Raw genomic sequence first — 18,126 nt, forward strand, 5'->3', positions numbered from 1 at the left:
TATTCAATGTGGGCAAACTAAAACTACTAACCATACTTGCGATAAAGCTATGTATTGTATACATTGTAAAAGTAATGAGCATGTTACGATATCAAAAAGGTGTCCTTTTTATGAAAAACAAAAAAAGATTAAAAGTATAATGATCGAACAAAAGACTACTTTTTTAGAGGCAAAACATTTGTGTGAACAATCATTTTCTGGTGTTATGAATCAAAATTATTTTTCTTTGCTTGAAAATAATGAACAAGAATTTCCTTCGCTTCCAAAAATTAATAAAAATTCTGTCTCCACTCAGCTAGGCCCACAAACCAATAAAGCGCGCTCTCTAATATCTCCTCAATTGAACATGAATAATTCACATGCATCTGTAGGAAAGAAAAGGAAACCAAATTCTCCTATCATACAATCTCCTATTCATAAACCTATCTTTCCCTTTACATTTGGACCTGCCCAGCCTTTACCGGCTAATCCACATAAACCCAATTATAACAAAGTTGAAAATAAAAATCAGTTGACAAAAACTATAACAAATTTTATAATGAACCTCTTAGAACATATTCGTTCAATTGAAGATATAAAAACGTTAGACGATAAGACTATAATTAATGAATTAGAACAGGTTTTAAATACTGTAAACAATAATAGCTTCTAATGGCTGTACAAAATATTTTAAAAATTGGTCAATGGAATGCTAGATCTATTATGTCAAACAAAAACAGTTTAATGCAATACGTAAACAATACAAAAATTGATATTTTGCTAATTAGCGAAACATGGTTTAAAAAAGATTCCCATTACAGTTTTTATGGTTATAACCTAATAAGAAGAGATAGGAAGGAAGACCGGTTTGGTGGCGTTGCGATTCTTATCCGTAACACAGTAACCTTCAGTGAACTAAAACTAAATTATAACTTTAATTCTGATATTGAAGTTTGTAGCATCAAAACAAACTTTAAAAATATTGAACTCAATATATTATCTATATACAAACCTCCTAAATGTAAAAGTACAGTATCTGATTGGGCAAATATATTTTCACAGGTCATTGGTTCAGTAGTTATAGGTGGAGATTTCAATGCACATCATACGATTTGGGGATCTAATTATAATGATGCAACTGGAATACAACTTATTAAAACTGCAGATGACTTAAATTTTACAGTAATTAATAATGGAGAACCTACCATTTTAACTAAATCAGATCAAAATAAATCAGCTATTGATGTTACTTTCGTTACAGCTGATCTAGTCAATAAAGTTAATTGGTCTATACATACAGACACCTTGGGACCGAATCATTTTATGATCTATATGGAAATTACCGACATTCATTTACCTGAAGAAATTATTCCTAAAAGTAAATGGAATACAAGAAAGGCTAATTGGTCCATGTACGAAATTTCAGCAGAGCAATTTTTCAATAACTATTACCAAATGGAAAATACGTCGGACAAATATAATTTTTTAATTGATTGTATAAATTATGCAGCTCAACTATCAATTCCACAATATAAAGCTTATAAAAACAAAATCAGAAATTCTCCGCCGTGGTGGAATACAAATTGTGATAACATTATCAAGGAAAGAAAAGAAGCACTTTCAAATTATAAGCAAAACCGTAACTTTGAAAATTACTTAAAATGCCAAGAGAGCATGGCTAAAAGTAAAAAAAAATTAAAGGAAATAGCTAAAGAAAGTTGGAAAAACTTTGTCTCAAACTTAAACAAAAACACTCCTTCCTCAACATTATGGAATCAAGCTAGAAAGATCAATAGAAAACCAATTACTAATCCAACATGTCTTAATAATACATTAGTCGATGAAATTTTTGATCAAGTTGCTCCTCCATCAGTCCAATTACTAAAAAGCTACAGCTATGCTTCAAATGAACAAAACCATTTTTTGCTAGAACCGTTTAACATTACAGAATTAGAATATGCTCTCAAAAATCGGAATAACACAAGTCCAGGTTTGGATAATATTAAATATCCCATGATACAACACCTTCCAAAAATAGCTAAACTCTTGCTGCTGGAAATATTCAATGAGATGGTCAAAAATGGGAGTTTAGTTCCTCAATTTCAAGATGTCATTATAATACCAATACTGAAACCAGGTAAAAATCGCAACGTGGCACAATCATATAGACCTATATCTCTTATGTCATGCCTTCTTAAAACAGTCGAACGAATGATAAAACAGAGATTGGAATGGTGGTTAGAAAAAAAGAAATTACTTCCCAACCTTCAATTTGGGTACAGAAAAGGAAGAAGTACTTTAGACGCCCTTTCAACATTAGTGGTAGATATACAAGATACATTTACAGACAACAATTATTTACCTGCAATATGTATGGACATAGAGGGTGCATATGATAGAGTCTGTCTAGATATTTTAGTTGAAAAATTAGTCAAAAATTTCCAAATACCAGCTCAACTAGCAGGAACAATATATAATTTTTACTCATGTAGAAAGATATATCTCAGAGCACATAACAGTAGTCTCATAGGTCCACGATACAATAACTTGGGGCTGCCCCAAGGATCAGTATTGAGCCCTTTGTTGTTTAATTTGTACACTGCTGATCTACATAATAGCCAAATTGAAAACTGCACTTTGAAGATTATACAATATGCTGACGATTTCCTTGTATACTCTTTTTCAAAAAAATTTGATAATTGTATACAAACATTAGGTAAAATGCACAACTTGTCAAACAATTGGTTCCAACAAAATGGATTTGAAATTTCCACAAACAAATCTAGTGTTTGCATTTTCACACGACACAACTTACCAAATATTGATAAATTACAATTAAGCAATCATGAGTATAGTTTTCAAACTTCTATCAAATATTTGGGGATGATACTTGACCGAAAACTAACATGGAAATCACATATTGAGTTTATGCTAAACAAATGTGATCAAGGAATAAATTTTTTAAAAGCAATTTCAAAAACGTGGTGGGGAGCAGATGTTGAAACATCATTACTTTTCTACAAAGCTTATATACGATCAATCATAGATTATGGTTGTGTACTCTATGGCTCTGCATCTGATCGGGTCCTAAGCAGAATCGACGTAACACAAAATACAGTTCTGAGGATTTGTTTAGGTGCTATGAAATCAACTCCAATTAATGCGTTACATGTCGAAGCTTTAGAGATGCCACTGAAATATAGAAGAGAATATCTAAGTAAAAAATTTATTATGAAATTACAACATAAAGATCCTTCCCTTCATATAAAAATAAGCAAATTTAATGAAGCTGATTTGACGAATAAATATTGGACACACAAGAATTCACCTCCACTTTGTGAAGCTTTTCGCAGTATGTCAAACTTTGATGTTACTTCTAATCCAGACGAAATCTTAGACTTTGAAGATTTTCCTTCTTTATTACATTTGCTAAAAGTAATTAAGCCAAGTTATCATGAAAATGCAGCTATCAGTCATAACATCTTAAGAAGTATCTTGGACGTTTTTTCGGAGTCTATAATTATCTACACAGATGCGTCGAAGTCAACGTTTGGCACTGGATGTGCCTTTTATGTCCCATCAAACAATACAGAAAAAATGTATAAAATAAATAATGCTTTCTCAATATTCAGCGCTGAAGCAATTGCAATTTATCAAGCTTTATTATATTTTATGAATACAGAAAATAAGTCTACAGTAATTGTTTCTGACTCACTTTCCGTACTGACAGCTATTCAGACAATAATATTTCTAAGTCATAATTTAAACAACTATATCTTCCAAATTAAAAAAATACTTTATGAAATCTATAAAAAACGAAGAGAAGTGCATTTCCTATGGGTTAAAGCACACATAGGTATCACCTGTAATGAACATGTTGATTTATTAGCAAAAAAAGCCATCACACATGGATCGTTAACCGGACATAAACCTTCTAATCCAGATATATGTGCAATTGTTAAAAATGAAGTTAACGAACAATGGAGACGAACATGGAACGAATCTAGCAAACATAGTTCCTCACAATATGCAATGATTCAACCTAAAGTGCCTACTGAGTACTGGTTTAAAAATTATTCGGTTCCCCGCAGATATATAACTTCCATTATTAGAATAAAATTTGGGCACGCCTGTTATCCTTTTCATTTGGCGAAAATTAACATTTTATCTTCAAATCTATGTCTAGACTGTCAAAAAGAGGGAGACTTAAATCATATATTTTTTGAGTGCTCAAAGTATACTCAACAAACTAATAAACTAATTGAAAATTTATTAAAATATAATATATTTCCACCTCATAATTTATGTTACCTACTTTCTCTAAATAAGAAAAAAATATATGACTGTTTAATGGAATTTATTTGTAAAAGTAAAATCAACCTTTAAGCATTATCCACACATGATTATTTACCTTTGTTTTATCCCATATGTATTTACCTCCTATCCGCGACCTAGTCTAGTTATGTCTAAACGAAATGTCTTGAAGGGTCCCTAGACGAGAAGAAGCAAGTGACCCTGTCTTATTCCTACCTTAACTCCTGAATACAATAATTACAATATTAACAACCACCTTTACGGTAACGTTTCTTTATCTTTCTTATTTTTGTGTTGTTTTATATTTTTGAAATGTTTTTAGTTTTTAAAATATACTTATTGTGACTGGCTGAGTGGCGACAGCCCATGCCAAAAAAGAAAAAAAAAAAAAAAAGTCAGTTTTGTTCTAAAATTTATATTTTCGGAGTTATTTTATAAAACATCAAACTTCGTAGTCCATTTGTTTAATAAAAAATGAAGCACCCACTTTTCGAGTAGAACTTTTTGATATGTTGTTTATTAAACATTTCTTAATGAAATTACAAAAAGTTTTACCTTGTTTGATTTTTTCCGAAGTGAAAATCTATATGCACTCCCCTACCTTGGTCATTCACAGTTTGATAGTACTCTTTCCAAGCTAACAGATTGCACAAAAAACGCAAAATGTCCAAAAATTTACATTCATCGTATTTCCCTCTATGATCCTTCAATTTTGTCGCAAATTCCTCGGTAGAATGCAGTAGGATGTGGTTACCCATATTAAAAGAGGAAGTCGATAGAAAGAAAATACCACGATTAGTAAATCAATAACATATCGAGGATAGTACATATTTTATATTTTAGTATTATTTATGTATTAATATTATTTATAATTTAAAATAACATACATATAAAATCAGAGTTTGGTGTTAGCTTTGAGAGTAAACTGAATGTAAGACCAAATACTTACAATATCGGGATAGTATCATGCGGTTTTTTCCTGCTTTTTCTCGTAATTTACTATGGATGGAATCACTAACACGAGAATTTTAGTGTTACCATTGCATGTGGTTGTCTTTTTAAAGACAAATCACATGCTATGATTTTTTGTGACGGATATTCTTGAATTACAATTGATTTCATGTAAACGAATAAAATATATTCTCAATATCATTTTAAAGTCTTCTTTAAAATATATAATATATGTATGAATTGCCGATATGAATAAGTCAGATTAAATTAAATTATTAGAAGAATCTTTTTTCTAAGCAATAGTATTTTTGAAGTTATACTTGTTTAGGCGCGATTGAGAGTAAAATTTCATAATACTGCGCGCATGCGCACACATACAGTATGGCGTTTAGTTGCTAAATCTTTCTAGTTATGTATAAATATATCAGTGCAAGAAAAGGTATGAAAAGAATATATTAGTGTTTTTAGTAAATATATTTATTATAATTTTTGTGTCTTTGGATTTGTCTTCGTCAGGAGTAAGATGAGTATTATTAAAACATTTTATTTTATATTTATTCACCTTGTCTGTTTGTTACCGTGAATTGTCATTAGGTACGTCCGAACCGATACAGGCACAGTCCTCGTGCCTCGTAGCGTATTTGGTATAGTATTCGGTCAGAGATCAAGAGGTCTTGAGTTCGAATCCAGTGCAATCCTATACTTTTTTTTTATTTTTTTGAAAGCGGTAAGCACAAAATTAGTTTGGTGTTAAAAAAAATAAAACAAACTGTTTAAAGTATATTTATTTTTAGGAAATCATATAATAGAAGTATAACTTCTCACGTGCGTACAAAGTACACACACATTCTTTTGTTTAATTTAGTAATATTTTGTATTTTGATAACGGCGGCGTCCGAGTTGGAAGTCGAAACGTCAATAAAATCATTTTTTTAAGGTAAATTGTGGCTTATTCCCCATTTAGAATAATACATTTTCATATTGAAATTCTTTTACACTATACTTTGTTTCGCGTTAAGAATAGAACGTTACGCTTATGGAGATCAGTGTTGCCAAACCTCTCGGGCAGGGGTGGCTGCTAGACTGCTGATATACGATTCATTCTAATCAGTACGGCGTGGCATCGGCGCGCTTCTATCGTTCATAAGAAATACATGTGGCCATCTCCGCAATGTTCTATTCTTAACGTGAAATGCTCTATAGACATTGTGTTCTTGGCTTTTAATTTGGTCTCGTTCTGTTTAAAATAATTATTTTAAACGCGTTTTTAAATACTTTTTAACTTTGTTATTGTTATGCTGTTAAATAACGGCCTTTCGTAAACGCGGTCTAGTACAAAGTAATGACCCTAACTATAAGCCACTCCAGAAATATTGTCATTCCAGCGATATTTCCTACTTTTCTTCTAACAGACTAACCTAGCTCTTTACCGCAGTTCCACACACACAGAAAACTTTTGTAATAGCAAGAAAAACTAAAATTGAAAGAAGGAACTTTCCATATTCGAGTCGGTGATGCCTTAACTTTATAAACTAGTTCACGATAACTTCTCTAACAAAATAACAAGCTTTGTAAAATACTTTTTGCCTATTACTTTAGATTTTGCCATGCAAAAGATCAGGGTTTTCTTCTTGGAAAGTTCTGCTTATAGATATATTTATTAGGGAGTAAATTGGAAACTGTCGTAATAGATTAGTGTAGAAAATGTTCAATGCTTCTATTCAAGTTCATGAGTTCTAAGAAAGGAAAAGGTATTTTAAAACTTTTTATATACTTGGCTTGGTTGGTGTCACGGACTCCGCAAATTTTGTAATCCATTTTAAAAATAGTTCTAGGCTACCTAGACACCTGGAATTTTCAGGATAGCTTAGAACTAACTAACAATGCAATATTTAACTTTTATTATACAGGGTGACAGATAATTAGTGAGGTGAAGCTCCGTAGATCCGTTATAGTAACGTATAGCGATAAAACTTAAAAACAAAAATTGTAGCGAACTTTGAGCTTCACATTACAAAATTAGTTAGAATGTTACAGGGTGTTCGATAACATAGTGGCAGACCAAACTTATGTTTTTTAAATAGACCACCTTGTATTTTATTTTATATTCGAAATCTTCGAAACTTTTCGATTACCAAAATATAAATGTTTGGTATGTTATACGGGGTATTTACAAATGTATAACCAATTTTATATGAAAATCGTAACAAGTTTAAATACCTGTATAAATAAAAGCAAGCACAAGGGAAATGGTTTATTGAGGTCATATTTTTTTATTTATTGTCAAAATTTGCGTAAATGGTTGTTTTGCTAATTTTCTTTATATTGAATACAGGGTGAGTCAAAACGCAAGTACATTATTTTCTCAGTAATTTTAAACAGACCACCCTGTATTTTACATCATTATCGAAAAGTACCCTTACCATACTATAATTTTTGTATAACATTCCCTATGTGTAAATTTATTAGTTTTCGAGATATTTTCATTTTTTAGAGCAAAATTATTAATAATTACGGGTCAAAATCTTTCCAAATTTTAAGTAAGCCATGACTGAATAATTGTCTAAACCTTACAATAATTTACGATTACTGATTATCAATCTGTAATCAAAGTTGGCTACAATTTTTGTTATTAACTTTTATTACTATCTATTACTATAACGGATCTACAAAGCTTTACCCCACTGACCAATCACACTTTATGGATAAATCGATTTTTTATAATTTCAAACTATTTTAAAAATGTGACTAATGCAATGATATTTTAAAGTACGTTAATAAATCGATATCTACAAACTGATGGTGCCTCCGTGGCATTAGACTGCAGATCGAGAGGTCCCCAGTTGGAACTTAATTGTTAATTAAAAGTTTATATACTTAAAATTATAAACATTTTAAACAACCGTGGTATTATAAAAAATAGTATCTTTTACTAGTGTAATTTTTCGAATCATAATTATAAATAACAGTTAATACACCTACTAAAAATTCATATTTTATAAGTTAATTATTCTTTCCAAAGATGTTGTGTCCTCTATACGAGTACAATAACAAAACCGTGATATTATAAAAAGTACTTTTTTATTAGAGTGTAATTTTTGGAATTTTAAGCATTTTATCGTTAAATCGTTTATCGTTAAATTATTTTATATTCTTTTCTATAAATAATAAAAAGGTTTTGTTATAAAAAAGTTCTTTTTTTTATAAAAGTGTAATTATTTTAATATAAGATAGGTGTACGGCTTGTCTCAAAATCTGGGATGATTGAACTTTTTATGATTATCTGCAATTGTAAAAATGACAAACGTGGAAACTTTATAGAAAATATTTCGAAAAACAAAACACTTTTGTCTGTATTAACAAAAAACTTTATAACTTTACAATTTACAGCTCTTGCTACCATTCACTAGAGTAGCGGACAGTACTTTTTCCACCTACCTCTACCGAAAGTATACTTTTCCGGACCTGATTGTAGGGAGCAAAGTTTTACTTTTACTCCCTAGTAGAAAACCCTAGAAAATATTTTTCCTCCCTAGGGAGGAAAAGTAAAAGTGACGTCATGGTATTTCATTCATGAAATATAACTTATTGACGCCCTGTAAAATATCTATTTTCTATTACGTAAATATCTATTCATTTTAACGTTTATTTATAAAACACCCTGTATTTTGCAGAATGGTAAAAAACAGTAAATTGTTATTTTGATTTAACAATGTTTACATTAATAATTTGACTTATATTTGACAGTTGACAGATATATTGTACCTACTTGTTAGTTTTACTTTTAATAAATTTTGTTGGTTAGTTACATAAATAAATTAAGTAAAAATGAAAAATGACTTATTATTAATTTGAGGAAGGTGGAAAAACCATATGTATAACATGGGAGTAAAGTGCCTTTTCCTCCCTTGAATGATTACTGCCCTCCGCTACGCGTCGGGCAGTAAACTTCATTCTCGGGAGGAAAAGTAGCACTTTCCTCCGTTGTTATACAAATAGCTATTTTACAGTCCCGCTAGAAAACACTATAGGTCTGGATCCCGCGTATGAAAAAAAAGTTGATTAATAGCAAGCTAAAAATTTGTTAATAGCTTAAGGGTGTCTAGTCGGATAAACTTTGATATATGGGAACACTAGAACAGGGACAGTTTTAATTGTGGAACAGGTTAACAATTTGGAACGGTCACACCACGAAAACGGCACATTTATTTTGTCCGACAGAACAGACTTAAACTCTTCGAACAGAGATTAAACTCTCATGCAAACATCAGACTGCTATTTATCACAAAATGGGCGTTTTAATGAGTGGAACATGTAGAATATGTCAAATGACAGGAATTATGACAGGTGATAAATAGCAGTCTGATTTTTGCATGAGAGGTTAATCTGTGTTCGGAGAGTTTAAGTCTGTTCTGTCGGACAAAATAAATGTTCCGTTTTCGTGGTGTGGCCGTTCCAAATTTTAACCTGTTCCACAAATAAAACTGCCCCTGTTCCAGTGTTCCCATATATCAAAGTTTATCCGACTAGACACCCTTAAGCTATTAACAAATTTTCAGCTTGCTATTAATCAACATTTTTTTCATACGCGGGATCCAGACCTACTACTTCTGGGCTTGCTCTGACTATCTATGTAGAAACATGATTCAAGAACAACTAAAAATATGGTTTTCATTGATTTATCAGAAGCGTACGATATACAGTGAGCACGTAAAAGTTGGAATAAATTCATTTTGGAAAAAAATCCTGAAACAGGTCAATTTTTATTTTTAAATTGCGACTTTTTGGCATATATATCATACTAGTGACGTCACCCATCGGGGCGTGATGGAGTGATGGTAATAGGAGTCGTATGACAGCTCATTTGAAAGGTAATTAAATTCTCTATTCAGTAATATAAACATTAACATAATTATTTATACAGGGTGTCCAATTTTTTTTTTAAATTCAATTATTTACATAAAAACAAGAATGCATGTAATTTATTTAATTCAAAATACATTTTACTGTTTTCATAAAACAGAAAACAAAGTTTATTTGAAAAATATTCATTGCTTTTCGCTTAAATTAAATGTTCAAAGTGTCAAGAGGAAGGTGGGTGCTTTAATACTGAATTTAAGCAGAAAAAAATATTTATTTGTCAAATAAACATTATTTCCTGCTTTCTGATAGCAGTAATATGTATTTTGAGTTAAATAAATTACGCAGATTGTTCTTTTTATGCCAATAAATTTAATTAAAAAAATATTATGAATGCTCTGTATAAATAATTATATTAATGTTTATATTTCTGAATGGAGAATTTAATTACCTTTCAAATGAGCTATTACACAACCCCTCTTCTCATTAAAAAAAATCAAAGATGACGTCATCACGACCAGATGGGTGACGTCACTAGTATGATGTATATGCCAAAAGGTCGCAATTTAAAAATAAAAATTGAACTGTTTCGGGATTTTTTTCCAAAATCGTCCATTCTCGAGAAAATGAATTTATTCCAACCTTTACGTGCTCTCGTGCTCACTGTATACAGAAAGATCACTGATATCATTAATGCTATGCTATGCAACATAAGTTTCTAAGTCATCATGGAGATAATAAGACTAGTACCCACTAGTACCCAAATGAAGGTCCAGAAAAAACCAGAAGTTTCCAAGTCATCATGGCGATAATAAGACTAGTACCCACTAGTACCCAAATGAAAGTGAACAGTAATATAATATATTTCAAGGAACAGTGCTGGCTCTCCTACTATGTAGCCTTCATAGTAGGGAAGATATGCCCGATACCATATCAAAGTACGACGTGGTTACCCTAGGAAGATATTTTTGCTGCTGAATTGGGAGAAGAATGCACCACCTGGAACCCGAAATTCGCAAAAGGTGTAGAATAACCAAGAAAAATCTTGGCCATACAGAACAGAATAAGAACAAACTGTGACAAGTGATCTGACTCACTTTTCAAATGAATCAAATGGAGAAAAATACCCCCTCCAAATTGTGACTGCGTTACTATAAAACAAACAGTTAAGCATATAGTGGAGGAATACTCGATCACATCCTACAGTGGCAATACATGTTTGCTTGTAAAAATTAATTATGGTTATTTACTATTTTTCATGTATGGCATGTCCCCTTGTAACGGTTCGAAAGTCATTATTATGTATTGTGTATTGCGTGGAATTAGATCGTCTGTGGTTCTTTTTCGTTTCTCATAATATTGGATCCATCGTCTGATATTGTGTTGTTTATCTAACTTTTCTCAGGGATTTGGCGTGGATAAGTACCTCGAGTTGTTTACTATACTGGGAATAGCGGTTTTAATTCAAAGAGGTCTAATGATTTTTCGAGACGAGAATTTGAATTTTTGTTGATAAGTTGTGCTCATTAAGCTCAGATTACTGCCGCTACCGACTTTGAGACCGTGGGAAATGTTTATCTTATAACGATAAGAGCTATGAGTTTGTCAACAATTCGCAAGTGTCTTTTTTTCTGAGTAAGCTGTTTTCATGGAAAAAGTAGGTGGTACGAACTATTGAGACCTGTTTGTTTATTCTCTTCAGGATTGGACGAGCTGTTTTGGTGTGCGTCAGAAGGTTTAACCCAGAGCGTAATTTGCAATTTTCTATTGATCAAGATTTTGATTAAGGAAGTGTCTTAAGTCTGTAATTGGTCGTTGAGATTAATTGATCGAATAATTTTTTGGAAGGGCGTTGAATTTTTGAAGATTTGAGTTTGAGGAGATCGAGTTAGTAGCAAGGGCGGATCTAGGACCGATTTTCGGGAGGGGCCAATTTGGGTTTCAATGGTGAGTTTTAAGGCACTTTTCACAAACTTTTGAGTGCCATAAAGACATTCAAAACTTATGGTTATTAAAGTATTATTAAAGTCAGTAAAGATTCCTACATATTTCTTCGGATCCAAGTGCAGTTCTTTTAACAAGTTTAATACTATTTTTCCCATTGCTTCTCCTGTCACGCCTTGTTTTTTCCCTCTTTCTGATTTTCAGTAATTACTTTTATGTTCTCATAAGCGTCAATGACCTTAACAAAGTCTTTACGAATGTTGTTATTGTGTATGTATGTATCTTAAATTTAGAGAAAGCTGTTCCACATGGGATACGTTGGTCATTTCGTTCATTGATAAACAATCCCTTTTGACTGCGCGAAAGTACCAACCAACTCCTCTGTTCTAAGTTCTGGTGACTTAAGTAATGCTTCATTTCTTTTCTATTCTTTGTGTGTACACAATTTGGAAATTGATAAGATTTTGATGGCTGCCAAGGTCGTTCTAAAAATTGGCACTTTGTAAAATTATTAACATTTTGATTTGCAAAACATCCTATGTCATTCTTCAAGAATTTTGTTAATCAAACTGGAACATGAAGTAAAAACCACTTCTATGTAAAAGGTATATTTACTAAAAATTTTTAGAATCCCAATGGATTCAATAAAATGAGTTCATCAGAACGTTTTCAAACCTATCGGTCCATCATCAGTGATCTAAAATCAAATAAGTAATCCCACTATTAAAATTAAAAAGATGGTTGAAATTGTGAAAGTTAAAAAATGTGGTTATGATTACTTACTTGAATACTTGCAAAATAGCCCCAGAACCAAACAATGGTTGTGATTATAAATAAATCTACATTATGTTGAAATAAATTTAAAATGGCTAAACGCCGATGTTAAAGGATTAAACCTCTGGGAACATGGTGAAACTCTACCCGAGGACCCAATCAACCATCTTCGGTCAACGATGACTACTAAGTGTCAAAGCTATGTAAGGAAATGCTTGATGTGACATTGACAGTTAAGGAAGAAGGTAGTCGATTTTCTAGGAATTTTAAAAAACAAAGTCATGATCCAGAAGAAGATATGTTAAAGCTTTAAATATCTGAAATTGTCTGTTAATTAAATCTATTGTTGTTTAAAATTAAAAGATAATGTGTTTTACAAAATAAAATTATTTTAACTGTAGGTAACTACAAATTGACTGTATCAAATAAAATTAACCTGATCAAAAAATTACAATATGATAAAGTGAGCTGATTAGTAGTAATAACAGAAATAAAATTAAATAAGTGGTGTTATAGAAGAAGTTTTAAATTTTGAAAAGGGATATTATTATATCAAGAAATTTATATGTCCACAGCATGTGTATTGATGGTTGTATAGGTAGTAGGGAAATTATTGTTTGGATGTAGGTGAAAATTAAAAAATTTTATATAGATTGGAGTTAGGATAAAGTCAATCTGATAGTAGAAAATGTGATTCAGGAATGCAATTCTTATGGAAAAATTTTAATGAAATTGAGAAAATTCTTGTGACAAACTGGTGAATATGTAATTGATAATAAATAATTGTAGGAAAAACAGGTTGCCCAGTTGATACAAACTAAAATTTAATTAGTATAGAAAACAATAGGTGTAATGAATGAAATAGAATTAATAAAACAAAATTAAGAGAATGAATATTGTTATAATTTGATTAAAGAATGACTGAGTTTAACTGTGATTAAAGAAATAAAGTGATGAAATGTTAGATGTGAAGATAAAAAATATATTTGGAAAAGGTCAAAGACAAAAAGCAAAGGAGTGTGATGTAGGATCAAAGCATAGGTGAAATGAGTGAAAGAGAAAGATTGGAGAGTTGGGTATGAGGGTTGAACTGAATGAAGAAAAGAAATGAAAGAAGTGTGAAAAGAGGGTATGGTAAATTAATTAGGTTTTGATTAAGAGGAGTTTATGTGGTTAGTAATGATTAGTATGTGTAAGGAGTTTGGAGCCAGTAAGGGAACGAAGAAGATAGTTGACAGTGGGTAAATAGGATGAAGAAGATAGCAGATAGGATAGGAAAAGGGAAGGTATAACAAAGTAATAGGAATTATGAAAATAATTGACGGTGAATGGGGACAAAATTGCGGTTAAGGGATGTTTGTCGGTTAACACAATTGGGACTTTTCTTTAGGTCTTTGACAATTTCCAAATCCTCGTATAAGTCTAAACGGAGTGTATTTTTTTTTGTTGAATGTTGTGTATCAACTGGACCCCATCAGGAATCTTAAGTTCGTGTTTATTGACTTTTAAATGGTGTGAAAAAGCTGAAGTGGTATCTCTCTTACTGTGTTCTGCCGATCGGGTGGAAAGAGATCTATAAGTTCTACCAATGTAGGTAGCATCGCAGTCTGAACAAGAGAGTCTGTATACCCCACTACGGCTCATGTAATGGATAGGGTCTTTGGTGTTAGTTAAGCTTTTATTGAGGGTGTTATTGACTTTAAATGAGATTTTGATGTTATCACAAGAATTAGAAATGATTTGTTTGACTCTTTCAGATAATTTGGAGTTATTAAACGGTAAGGAGGCATAAATTGGAGTAGTTGTGGAAGATGATGAGAAAGCGGATTGTTGAAGTAACTTAAGTTCTCTTTTCTGTTGAAGTTTAAGGATGATGTCTGGGTCATAACCATTGTTAACTGCAATTTGTTTGATGATGTTCAGTTCTTTGTTAAATTCAGTTGTAGATAGAGGAATAGAGTTTAATCTATATATAAAGCTACGAAATGCAGAAAGTTTATGTGAAAGAGGATGGTTAGAAGTGGAATGGATAACGTGATCAGTCTGTGTAGGTTTACGGTAGATACCAAAGTTGAAGTGGTCATCTAGTCTGGTAATAGATATGTCCAAGAAGTTAATGGAGTTAGAAGATTCTAGTTCCATGGTAAAAGTGATTTTAGGATGGATTAGATTGATTTTATGAAGTAAGTTGTGAGCTGAGTCGGAGTTACCAGATATGAGGACTAAAATGTCATCTACATAACGAAACCAATGTAATATCTCTGGATTTTTTGTGATATGATTGGATTCTAAATGATCCATAAAGACATCAGCTAAGAAAGGGGATAAGCAACTTCCCATTGCTAAACCATCTGGTTGTTGATAAAAGTTGTTGTTGAAGACAAAGTAATCTTGAGATAGGCAGATTTTGAGAATGTTTATAATAGATGAAGTGGTAGTGGAGGTCACCGAATTATTTAAAAGAAGCGAGTTGACCAGACTAATCGATTCATTTTTTTGGACTGAAGTGAATAAATTGCTAACATCAAAAGACAGCATGACGATATTCGGATTAAGATTGACAAGTTGAAGTTTTTCAACTAATTGGCGAGAATTCAAAACAGTAAACTGTGGGGTGAAGTTAATAAAATTTTTAATAATGTTAAGAATGAATTTGGATAAAATAGAGACTGGAGTATTGATGAAACTGACAACGGGACGAATGGGATTGTCAACCTTGTGTATCTTTGGTAAACCGTATAACCTGGGAGTGAGTGGATTAGACGGAATTTTGGTGTAAGGTGCTTCATATTCAGAGAAGAAATCAGTAAACTGTTTAAGATTGTTTTTCATTTTTGAAACAAAAGATTTTGAAGGATCAACAGGGAGAAGATTAAAATTATTGTTATTTAGGAAAGATGTGACTTTGTCGATGTATAGTTGTTGGTCTAAAATAACAAGGCAGTTACCCTTATCTGCTTTACTAAAAATGAGGTGTTGGTTTTTGATTTTATTTTTAATAGATTTGAGTGTGGATAGAAGGGATTTAGACTTGTTAAATGAAAAATTGGGAAAAGATGAAGATGACGTGGAAGTAGAAGAGGAATTGATGTTGGAAATAGAAGAATTGTTATTAGAGAGAAGTTTAGTTTTGAATTTGTTGATAGTTTGGATGCAAGAGTTTCTGATTGATGTTTTTTGTGTAAGTGAAATGGAAAGATTTTGAATAACAGTGTCGGTCTCTATGGAAAGACTCTCAAGATCTCTGATAGATAGATTGGTGGGAATGGAGTGTTTAAGACCGAGGTTTAAGAGTTTTAATTCGTCATCTGAAAATTGGACATTTGAGAGATTTTTGATTCTTGGATGGAATCGAAAATTGGAAAAACTTTTGTTATGGATAGCTTTTTGTTGATCAAGTCTAATCTTATTGTTAACTAAATGTTGTAATTTATTATTGACTCGGTTGAATTTAACTGAATGTGAACGATCTACCTTATCCTGAACGTCAGACAAGAGAGTATTAAGATTAATATAATGTAAAGTTTCGAGTAGAGAATCATATGTTACCTTTAGCTTACAGTCAATGTAGTTCAGTTTGCTATAATGTTTACAAATCTCTTTCTTCATGAGTTTAGTCTGCATAGCGTTCCTGATGTTGGGATGTACATTATTGGAAGTTCTAACTCTACAGAATGTTGGGAAGACTTTATTATGTAAACATCTGGATATGAACCATATGTCCAGCTTTATGTTGCTCCGTTGTGTGGCTAATCGCAAGTATTGTAGAGCCAAGTTGACCATACTGTCATATATAAAATAAAAAGGGGTAGTTCCCTGGATTGGCTGTATACCTTATAGTTAAACAAACTGGAACATGAAGTAAAAACCACTTCTATGTAAAAGGTATATTTACTAAAAATTTTTAGAATCCCAATGGATTCAATAAAATGAGTTCATCAGAACGTTTTCAAACCTATCGGTCCATCATCAGTGATCTAAAATCAAATAAGTAATCCCACTATTAAAATTAAAAAGATGGTTGAAATTGTGAAAGTTAAAAAATGTGGTTATGATTACTTACTTGAATACTTGCAAAATAGCCCCAGAACCAAACAATGGTTGTGATTATAAATAAATCTACATTATGTTGAAATAAATTTAAAATGGCTAAACGCCGATGTTAAAGGATTAAACCTCTGGGAACATGGTGAAACTCTACCCGAGGACCCAATCAACCATCTTCGGTCAACGATGACTACTAAGTGTCAAAGCTATGTAAGGAAATGCTTGATGTGACATTGACAGTTAAGGAAGAAGGTAGTCGATTTTCTAGGAATTTTAAAAAACAAAGTCATGATCCAGAAGAAGATATGTTAAAGCTTTAAATATCTGAAATTGTCTGTTAATTAAATCTATTGTTGTTTAAAATTAAAAGATAATGTGTTTTACAAAATAAAATTATTTTAACTGTAGGTAACTACAAATTGACTGTATCAAATAAAATTAACCTGATCAAAAAATTACAATATGATAAAGTGAGCTGATTAGTAGTAATAACAGAAATAAAATTAAATAAGTGGTGTTATAGAAGAAGTTTTAAATTTTGAAAAGGGATATTATTATATCAAGAAATTTATATGTCCACAGCATGTGTATTGATGGTTGTATAGGTAGTAGGGAAATTATTGTTTGGATGTAGGTGAAAATTAAAAAATTTTATATAGATTGGAGTTAGGATAAAGTCAATCTGATAGTAGAAAATGTGATTCAGGAATGCAATTCTTATGGAAAAATTTTAATGAAATTGAGAAAATTCTTGTGACAAACTGGTGAATATGTAATTGATAATAAATAATTGTAGGAAAAACAGGTTGCCCAGTTGATACAAACTAAAATTTAATTAGTATAGAAAACAATAGGTGTAATGAATGAAATAGAATTAATAAAACAAAATTAAGAGAATGAATATTGTTATAATTTGATTAAAGAATGACTGAGTTTAACTGTGATTAAAGAAATAAAGTGATGAAATGTTAGATGTGAAGATAAAAAATATATTTGGAAAAGGTCAAAGACAAAAAGCAAAGGAGTGTGATGTAGGATCAAAGCATAGGTGAAATGAGTGAAAGAGAAAGATTGGAGAGTTGGGTATGAGGGTTGAACTGAATGAAGAAAAGAAATGAAAGAAGTGTGAAAAGAGGGTATGGTAAATTAATTAGGTTTTGATTAAGAGGAGTTTATGTGGTTAGTAATGATTAGTATGTGTAAGGAGTTTGGAGCCAGTAAGGGAACGAAGAAGATAGTTGACAGTGGGTAAATAGG

Source organism: Diabrotica virgifera, chromosome 9 (assembly GCF_917563875.1).
Source record: "Diabrotica virgifera virgifera chromosome 9, PGI_DIABVI_V3a".
NCBI classification, from domain to species: domain Eukaryota; kingdom Metazoa; phylum Arthropoda; class Insecta; order Coleoptera; family Chrysomelidae; genus Diabrotica; species Diabrotica virgifera.